Here is an 8,818-nt window from a genome sequence, read left to right as displayed (position 1 = left end):
ATCCGCGGCTCTCACACTCGGCGCAGCGCTGTTTGTTTTCCTGCCTTCGTTTGGCACTGCAGCCCAGCGCCTTAGCGCGGTGCCTGGCTGATAGTAGGCGCTCGCTAAATGCTTACTCCATGAACAAATCCAACGCCTGCGTTTTGATGTGCACCTAGCTAAAAATCAAGACAGCTCCTGGGGGGCTTCAACAGACATGGCCATGTGTTCTTTCTTCTTTTTAAAAATATTTATTTATTCATTTGAAAGGCAGAGTCACAGAGAGAGAGAGAGAGAGAGAGAGAGAGAGAGAGAGATGCAGACAGAGCTTCCATCCGTGGGCTCACTCCTCAGATGGCCACAATGGCTTGGGCTGGGCCAGGCCGAAACCAGGAGCCAGGAGCTTCCTCTGGGTCTCCCACATGGGTGCAGCGGCCTGAGTACTTGGACCATCTTCTGCTGCTTTCCCAGACCATTAGCCAAGGAGCTGGACTGGAACCCGTGCCCATATGGGATGCCAGTGCCATAGGCGATGACTTTACCTGCTGTGCCTCAGCACTGGAGCCCAGGATACCTTCTTCTAACCGACAATGTCACACAAAGACCGTGTCGTCATCAGGCTGTGAGGACCCCAAAGATGAGGGTCTCCTTCTTCATCTGTGTATTTCTCCCCAGGTGCGCAAGCTTAAGCAAGAGGCAGGGTACTGTGATGTGAACACTGGGGTGGTTTTCACAGACTTGAAGAATGGAAGCCTGGAAGCTGTGGCCTGCCTGGGGGTGGGGCAGCCCTGTTGTCACAGCCAAGGCAGATCACTGGAGAAAATGCGTAGTGGGGGTGAGCTGGTGTGGACGGCTCATCCGGTGAGAGTCAAGGCAGAAGAGACCGGTGGAGCTGATAGAACAAGAGAGGGGTGCTTCTATTATTTAAAGAGACAAAGGAGACCAATGGAGCATAAAACCAACAGCCTAAACATCAAAGGTTGGTAGGAGATGGTAAGGGAAGGAGGAGAGTATTGGAGTTAAAGCCGCCTTAATGCCACGGATCCTGCATTAGTTAGCTTTCCTCAGCACCTGAGAACAGCAGCCAGTGGAGGACGAAGGTTTATTTCAGATCACAGTTTTGGATATTCATAGTTTAAGATTACACTGACGTCTGATGAGGGTGGTGGTTGGTGGAGTATGTGCAGAGGGAGGACCGTGTGGTGAGCCAGGAAGCTGGGAGAGAGACAGGAAGTACACACGCACTCTCCCTCTGTGTGTCTGTCCTTATAAAGCCATCGGGATTTGATCTTGGGGGCTCCACTTCAGCAACCTGATCTGGTTCAATCACTCCCCAAAAGGCCCTCCCTTCAGATGCTAAAATTGGATTAAGTTTCTACCCTCTCAGCACCATTGACATAAGATGGTAGGATTTAAACATATGCACGAGTTGGGAGCCAACTCAAGGTCAAACTAGGGCGGGTGCTGTTGCAAAGCTGCCACCTGCAGTGCCGACATCTCATATGGGCACCGCTTCCAGTCCCGGCTGCTCCACGTTTTTTTTTTTTTTTTTTTGACAGGCAGAGTGGACAGTGAGAGAGACAGAGAGAAAGGTCTTCCTTTGCCGTTGGTTCACCCCCCAGTGGCCGCTGCGGCCAGCACGCTGTGGCCGGCACACCGCGCTAATCCGAAGCCAGAATCCAGGTGCTTCTCCTGGTCTCCCATGTGGGTGCAGGGCCCAAGCACTTGGGCCATCCTCCACTGCACTCCCGGGCCACAGCAGAGAGCTGGCCTGGAAGAGGGGCAACCGGGACAGAATCCGGCGCCCCGACTGGGACTAGAACCCGGGGTGCTGGCTCCGCAGGCGGAGGATTAGCCTATTGAGCCGCAGTGCTGGCCGGCTGCTCCACTTTTAATCCAGCTCTCTGCTATGGCCTGGGAGAGCAGTGGAAGATGGCCCAAGTCCTTGGGTCCCTGCACCTGCGAGGGAGACCCGGAAGAAGCTCCTGGCTCCCGGCTTCTGATAAGTGCAGCTTCGGCCATTACAGCCAATTTTGGAGTGAACCAGTGAATGGAAGGCCTCTCTCTCTCTCTGCCTCTCTATCTCTGCCTCTCCTCTCTCCTCTCTCTGTGTAACTCTTTCAAATAAATAAATAAATCTTTTTTTAAAAAAAGGTCAAACTACAGCAATTTCTATAAGTTGTCAATAGGTACTGTTTACAGTTGAGACTCTAAGACAAAGTGGAGGGGCTGGCGCTGTGGTGTAGCAGGTAAAGCTGTTGCCTGTAGTGCAGGAATCCCACATGGGCACTGGTTTGAGTCCCGGCTGCTCCTCTTCCGATCCAGCTCTCTGCTGTGGCCTGGGAAAATGTAGAGGATGGCCTGAGTCTTTGGGCCCCTGCACCCACGTGGGAGACCTGGAAGAAGCTCCTGGCTCCTGGCTTCAGATTGGTGCAGCTCCGGCCATTGCTGGCCACCCCGGGGAGTGAACCAGCAGATGGAAGACATCTCTCTCTCTCTCTCTGCCTCTGCCTCTCTGTGACTCTGCCTTTCAGATAAAGAAATAAATCATAAATCTTAAAAAAAACCACAAAGACATAGTCGAATCAGTGCTTTTGGCTTTGTCAGCTAGACATCAGAAGAAAACCCCAGACACTTCCACATGGATGCCATCAAAAAGTGGCGTTACGGGTTGTTTGGGGAGGAAAGAGACAGTGTGGCTCCCCATAAGCTTTTCTATACAATTTACTTTTTTTTTTTCAACTGAAAGGCAGTGAGACAGAGACAGAAAGAGAGAGAGAGAGAGATCTTCCATCTGCTGGTTCATTACCCCCAAATGCCTGCCACCGCTGGGGCTGGGCCAGACTGAAACTGGGAGCTGGGAACCCATCCGAGTCTCCACATGGGTGACAGGGACCCAGCCGCCAAGGGTCTGCCTTAGCAGGAAGCTGGGACTGGGAGTGGAACCCAGGCACTCAGATGTGGATGTGGGGTCTCAACCCTCCTCTTAACTGCTAAGCTGAACACCCACCTCTGCACCTAATTTGATTTAAAAATCCCCACTCGGGTTTCTTTCCTTTTTTCTTTTAAGATTTATTTATTTATTTGAAAGTCAGAGTTACACAAAGAGAGGAGAGGCAGAGAGAGAGAGAGAGAGGGAGAGAGAGAGAGAAAGGTCTTCCATCTGCTGGTTCACTCCCCAAATGGCCACAATGGCCAGAGCTGTGCCAATATGAAGCCAGGAGCCAGGAGCTTCTTCCAGGTCTCCCATGCGAGTGCAGGGGCCCAAGGACTTGGGCGTCTTCTACTGCTATCCCAGGCCATAGCAGAGAGCTGGATCAGAAGAGGAGCATCTGGGACTCGAACTGGCACCAATATGGGATGCCGGCACTGCAGGAAGTAGACTTACCCACAACGCCACAGCGCCACCTCCTGCCCCACATTTGGTTTTCTTTTTTTTTTTTTTAATTATTTATTTATTTATTTATTTTTTTGACAGGCAGAGTGGACAGTGAGAGAGAGAGACAGAGAGAAAGGTCTTCCTTTGCCGTTGGTTCACCCTCCAATGGCCGCTGCGGCCGGCGCGATGCGGCCGGTGCACCGCGCTGATCCGATGGCAGGAGCCAGGAGCCAGGTGCTTTTCCTGGTCTCCCATGGGGTGCAGGGCCCAAGCACCTGGGCCATCCTCCACTGCACTCCCTGGCCACAGCAGAGGGCTGGCCTGGAAGAGGGGCAACCGGGACAGAATCCGGTGCCCCGACCGGGACTAGAACCTGGTGTGCCGGCGCCGCTAGGCGGAGGATTAGCCTAGTGAGCCGCGGTGCCGGCCCCCCCATTTGGTTTTCTAATGGGGATCCACAGTAACCGCACCCCCCAGTGATCTGGCCAGCCTGCCCCGGCCTCCCAGGAGTGACAGCGTCTTCTCTCAGCAGAAAGCCCCTTCTCATCAAAGAGTTCCCCTTTTTGCTTTAGGCTGCCAGCTCCCCCTCCATCTCCAGAAAGACTAACTACCCCTTGCCCCAAACCTTCCATTCTCCATACCTTTTCCGGGCTGCGGCAGAATGCCCCCACTGGGGTCAGGTGGGAACACAGAAAGAAGGGCTCCACGGTGAGCTGCACCACTGCCGCGAGCCGTCTGCCCAGCGCTTGCAGGATTCCTCCAAACCGCAGGCCTCGGGCAGTGGGAAGGCGGCGCCGAAGATCAGACTCTGTCCTGCCAATCACAGCTGTGGTTTGACAGAGTCTCTGAGATGCTAAATGACCAGGCAGGTGTGTTGGGAAGAGACAGGATCTGGGGCTAAGAGTGGGTTTTAGCTGCGACTGCTTGTCTTTGCCCTACACAGTCCTCTGATGCTTGTCCATATAGCTACCTCACTATGAAGGCGGAAAGAGAGAGGGGGCCCGCGGGGCCTGTGATACCTCTGAAGCCTTGGAATCATTTCACCAAACGGTCCACCCCTCCTTCCTTCCAAATGCATGGAGCCCTTTTGTGATGCGCCCTGTTCCAGGTGTTTGCACACAAGAGGTTGCTTCCAAAAGTTCATGGGAAATGCATATCATTAAAAAAACCCCCAAACTACACATATGATGTGTGAAATCAGATCATCTAAGTTCATGAGTGGGAAGCCACACCTCCCTTGCTCTGTGTTGCCATGTTCACCTACCTGCCGATCAGAAAGTACTTCCTCTTCCTCCCCCAGGAAGTACTTCCTCTTACCCGAGGGCTTGGGGTCAGGGCCATGTGAACACTCCCATTTTTCTAAGCTCATGAAAAGCTGTGTAAAACGGAAGCTGGGGCTCTCCTCCTCGTGAACTCAGGACGAGCAGAGCAGGGTGTGGAAATTACCCTTTACCTTCCCTGGCCCACTCTCCCTAAGTAAAGCCCTCACGTGCCTGGGTATTTTCTCACTTTGTAATAAGCCTTATCACACTGCACGTCGTGTTTGGGCCTTTACTTAGAACTCTTCTCTACGTGAAAGGCGAGAGTCTGGAATATTAGTTGAGGTCCAACCTGGCCCATAACACACGGATTCCAGATGTTTTTCAACTCTTGTATTATCTCATTTAATTTCTCATTAACTCACTCCCAGGACCATGCTGAGTCATACTGGCTCCTAAGGCAAAAAGTGCCAATCTGTACCACCGATGCTGTGTTCATTTGCTATTTTGTTCATTGCAGATCCTTTTGCATTACTTTTGATCTTTAAAAATACATTAAAACATTATTTAAGAGGTTTTTTGGCATTGCTTCAATTTTGTGCCCGAGGCAACTTACCTCACCCTGGTCTTAGCTCTGCTCACGACTGTATGAGGCAGGGATTAATCTTAACTGCGTTTCACTTCCGGAATATCAGCCAACATACTCATGCGCCCCCAGGTTACAAACTAAGAAGGGCTTAGAAGTATAATTTGATCCAAGGTTCTGTGACTTCATATTACTCTATCACACTACCAAGCAATCAATCTTTTAACTTGGGAGGCAGAAGGGAGATGGAGAGACAGAAAGAAAAATCTCCCATCTGTTAGTGCACTTCTCAAATGTCCACAATAGCCAGGGCTGGGCTGGAGCCAGGAGCTCCATCAGGATCTCGCACACGGGAGGCAGGAACCTGATGACTTGAGTCATCACCTGTTGCTTCCCAGGGCCTGCATGAGTAGGAACCTGGAGTCAGGAGCGGAGCTGGGACTCGAACCCAGGCACTCTGGTATGGGATGTGGCTATCTTTTTTTTTTTTTTTTTAAGATTCATTTTATTTGAAAGAGTTACAGATGGATGGGGGGAGGAGGAGAAGGAAGAGGAGGAGGAGGAGGAGGAGGAGGAGGAGAGAGAGAGAGAGATCATCCACCTGCTGGTTCACTCCCCAAATGGCTGCAACAGCCAGGGCCGGGCCAGATGGAAGCCAGGAGCCAGCAGCTTCTTCTGGGTCTCCCACCCGGGTGCAGGGGCCCAAAGACTTGGGCCATCTTGTACTGCTTTTCCAGGCCACAGCAGAGAACTGGATCGGAAGTGGAGCAGCCGGGACTTGAACCAGCACCCATATGGGATGCCAGCACTGCAGGTGGTGGCTTTACCTGCTCCGCCACAGCGCCGACCCCGTGTCCCACACTCTTACCTGTTTGCTTCTCAGGAGCCAGGCCAGAGGCTCATGGAGGGAATTCCACACGAAGCCTCTGACACCCTGTGCTGTCTGCTCAAAGCTGCTTCTTAATGTGTCCCATGCTAATCGCGGTGGGCGTGTCCCCAGTTCCCGAGTGGGAGACCCAGCGGAGAGACAGCCCAGTGAACCTATGGTGAGGTGATGGGGAGTGGGAGGAGGCAGCGGAGTGACAGCCTGCCAACGTGTCACTCACAGGTGATCGGAACCCCCAGAGGAGCGGCGGGTCTGGGGAGCTTCCTGCGGGCTGCTGGGCCCACTCCCCATCTGCGCAGATGCCCAGTAGGCTCCAGACAGCAGAGGGCGCTGGCGCCGCTGGAGCTCAGGCCCATGACGCACGTGCGCGGGGCGGGGGAGGGGGCGCAGCCCTAACACTCAGCGCCTGGGCTGCAGCCACGTCTCTGCACCTGCTCTTCTGCAACCGGTTCTCGGGGCCACAGCAGGCCATCGTGCTCGGCTCCAGCTTCCCACGCATGCAAACCACAACAGCTGTCCACAGACGCTTCCAGCCCTGTCCCGACCCTCCACAGTCCAAGTCCTGGCTGCGCCACTTCCGGTCTGGCCTCTTCCAACTCTTTGGGGCCTGGAAGAAGCTTCTGGCTCCTGGCTTCACCGTGGCCCAGCCCTGGCCATTGCAACCATTTGGGAAGTGAACCAGCAGATGGAAGATCTGTCTGTCTCTGCCGTTCGCTCTCTCTCTCTGTAGCTCTGACTTTCGAATAAAGACATACATCTTAAAAAAAAGAAAGAAAAAAGAAAACCTTCTGCTGGCCCTCTGTCCCTGTCCTGGGTTCCCTTGTTGACCAGTTCTAGACCTGTGCCAGTGCCCGTGCGAATGCTGTGATTCCTGGGAGACTTTCTCTGCTCCTAAAACAGGATTCCAAACTCTACGTCCACCTGCGGGCCCCCTGGGCCAGTGTGCAGTCCAGGGACCCCACTGCTAAGCTGTCAGAGCCACCATCCTGCCGCCTCCCCGTCCAGCCCCTGCCCATGGCTCCTTGCTGTGGTAGGAGTTGCGTGGGAACTGTTGGGTGCATGAATTCTTTATCAAATGCTTCATTCTGCACTTGCTTTTCTTCTTCATCACCGTCATCATCATCATGGCCGTCATTGGTATTGGAGAGGCTGGTTTGCTCCCCGCACGCCCACACTGGCCAGCAGCCAGGCACCCCCTGCGGGTCTCTGATGCGGGTGGCGGGAGTTCAGTTGCTTGAGCCACCACTGCGACCCCCCCAGGGTGCACATTAGTAGGATGCTGGGGTTGGAAGCAGAGCCAGGACTCAAACCAGGCGTTCCAGTCCGGGGTGTGGGCGCCGGCCCAGCGTGGTGTCTTCCATCACCGATCACCGGCCAGGAGAGGCCCGTGGGCGTCTGCCGGATTTGGGGTGGGGCCCCAGGGCCTGCATTCTAACTGCTTCTCTCAGGCAACTCTTGGGCACATTGAAAACAGAGACTCGCTCTACCTTTATAAGCTGCGGAGAAAATCCCCGCTGTCTCCATGTTGTCACAGTCCGCAGTCAAAGTCTTGTCCAAGAATCCCCCAGACCACGGGTCTCCGTCAGGGGGGGCTCACGGGTGGAGGCAAGAGTGTGGGGGAGGGGCTCTCTCCTCTCCCTAAGGGCCCCTCCTCTTGGCATTTGACCTGGTCCTGGTAGGCAAGATCCTATCAGGCGCAAGAGCCAGGTGCGGCCAGAGGCCTCCCTGGAAGCCAGCCCCTCTCCCCACATCCCCAGGGCCCCCCCTCCCCCGCTGGGTGTGCCATGCACCTTGCAGATGTGATAATGAGGGGCCTAATTTGCTGTGCTGACAGATAACAAGGAGATGCAGTTTTTCCTGGAAGGCAAGTGCCAGCTGTACTCACAGGGTGCCTGCAGCTCCCCCTCCCCCTGCGGCCCCCCACCCGCTCAGCTGGAACTAATTAGGCTTGCCGCACTCCATAATGAAGGCTAATAAACGCCTAATGGACAGTCTTGAGCAAACAAGCCCCAAAGGCTGTAGCAAAACCTGGATTGCCACTGACCCCCGCCCCACCCCCACCCGGCCATGGCCTTGGGGAAAAGGCCTGTGCAGGAAGCCAGGACAAGTGAAGGGGCTCTTAGCAACTTATCACGCACCTGGAGCCAGAGCCAGGCCCTGGTGGCCATCGCTTTCTTTGCCCAGCCTGGCGGCAGGTTCGCCGTTGACAGCTGAGGTCCTCGGACTGTCCGCGTCTTCGTTTGAAGAGACAGAAACACGGTGGTGCCAGCTGATGAACAGGAGCTGGGCGGCGTCAGACTCCCTTGAGGCTCTCTTGTGCTCTCCAAGCCTCCGGTCTCAAGGCGCGTCCCAGATGGATTACATTCACCCGACTTTTAGTGGCTTCCAGTGTGCAGTTAAGATCGCGATGCTAGCATTTTCTCTGTTTTATGTGCATATAAAATATTCCCCAAGAATGTGCTTTTGGATGCAAAGTTTGATCCAATTTACAATTTTATAGAGTTTATAAAAACATAAGAAGTTTGTTTTCTGGGTGTCTGAGACCCTGTTGGTCTTTACAGTAAACTTGGAAGGCTGTCAGGGACTGGAATTGCCACCATGTGAGGGAGGGACCCAGGACCTTAAACTGATGAGCCCGGTTATGTAAATATGGAAACATCCCCTCGTCTCTTGGGGTGAATGAGATACTGATGAATGGAATTAAAAACAATCCTGCGGTCTTGGATCAG

The 8,818-nt window shown here is 53.9% G+C and overlaps 1 long non-coding RNA gene across 2 annotated transcripts; it reads right to left on the bottom strand.

Annotated features, from left to right (window-relative positions):
- Positions 1-210: 210 nt before the first annotated feature.
- LOC149127908 (uncharacterized) lies at positions 211-6,647 on the bottom strand. 2 transcript variants are annotated; one of them, XR_016229634.1, is made up of 3 exons: positions 6,072-6,647; positions 4,000-4,171; positions 211-871 (listed from the first exon to the last, which is right to left on the bottom strand). It is a non-coding gene; the product is annotated as an uncharacterized LOC149127908 (long non-coding RNA). The 2 variants fall into 2 exon arrangements; XR_016229635.1 differs by lacking the exon at positions 6,072-6,647 and adding an exon at positions 4,623-5,041.
- Between the last annotated feature and the right edge of the window lie 2,171 nt (positions 6,648-8,818).

This window comes from Oryctolagus cuniculus, chromosome 2 (assembly GCF_051225735.1).
Source record: "Oryctolagus cuniculus isolate XC-2025 breed Fujian yellow rabbit chromosome 2, ASM5122573v1, whole genome shotgun sequence".
Lineage (NCBI taxonomy): Eukaryota > Metazoa > Chordata > Mammalia > Lagomorpha > Leporidae > Oryctolagus > Oryctolagus cuniculus.
This window is presented reverse-complemented; position numbering and strand designations above follow the sequence as displayed.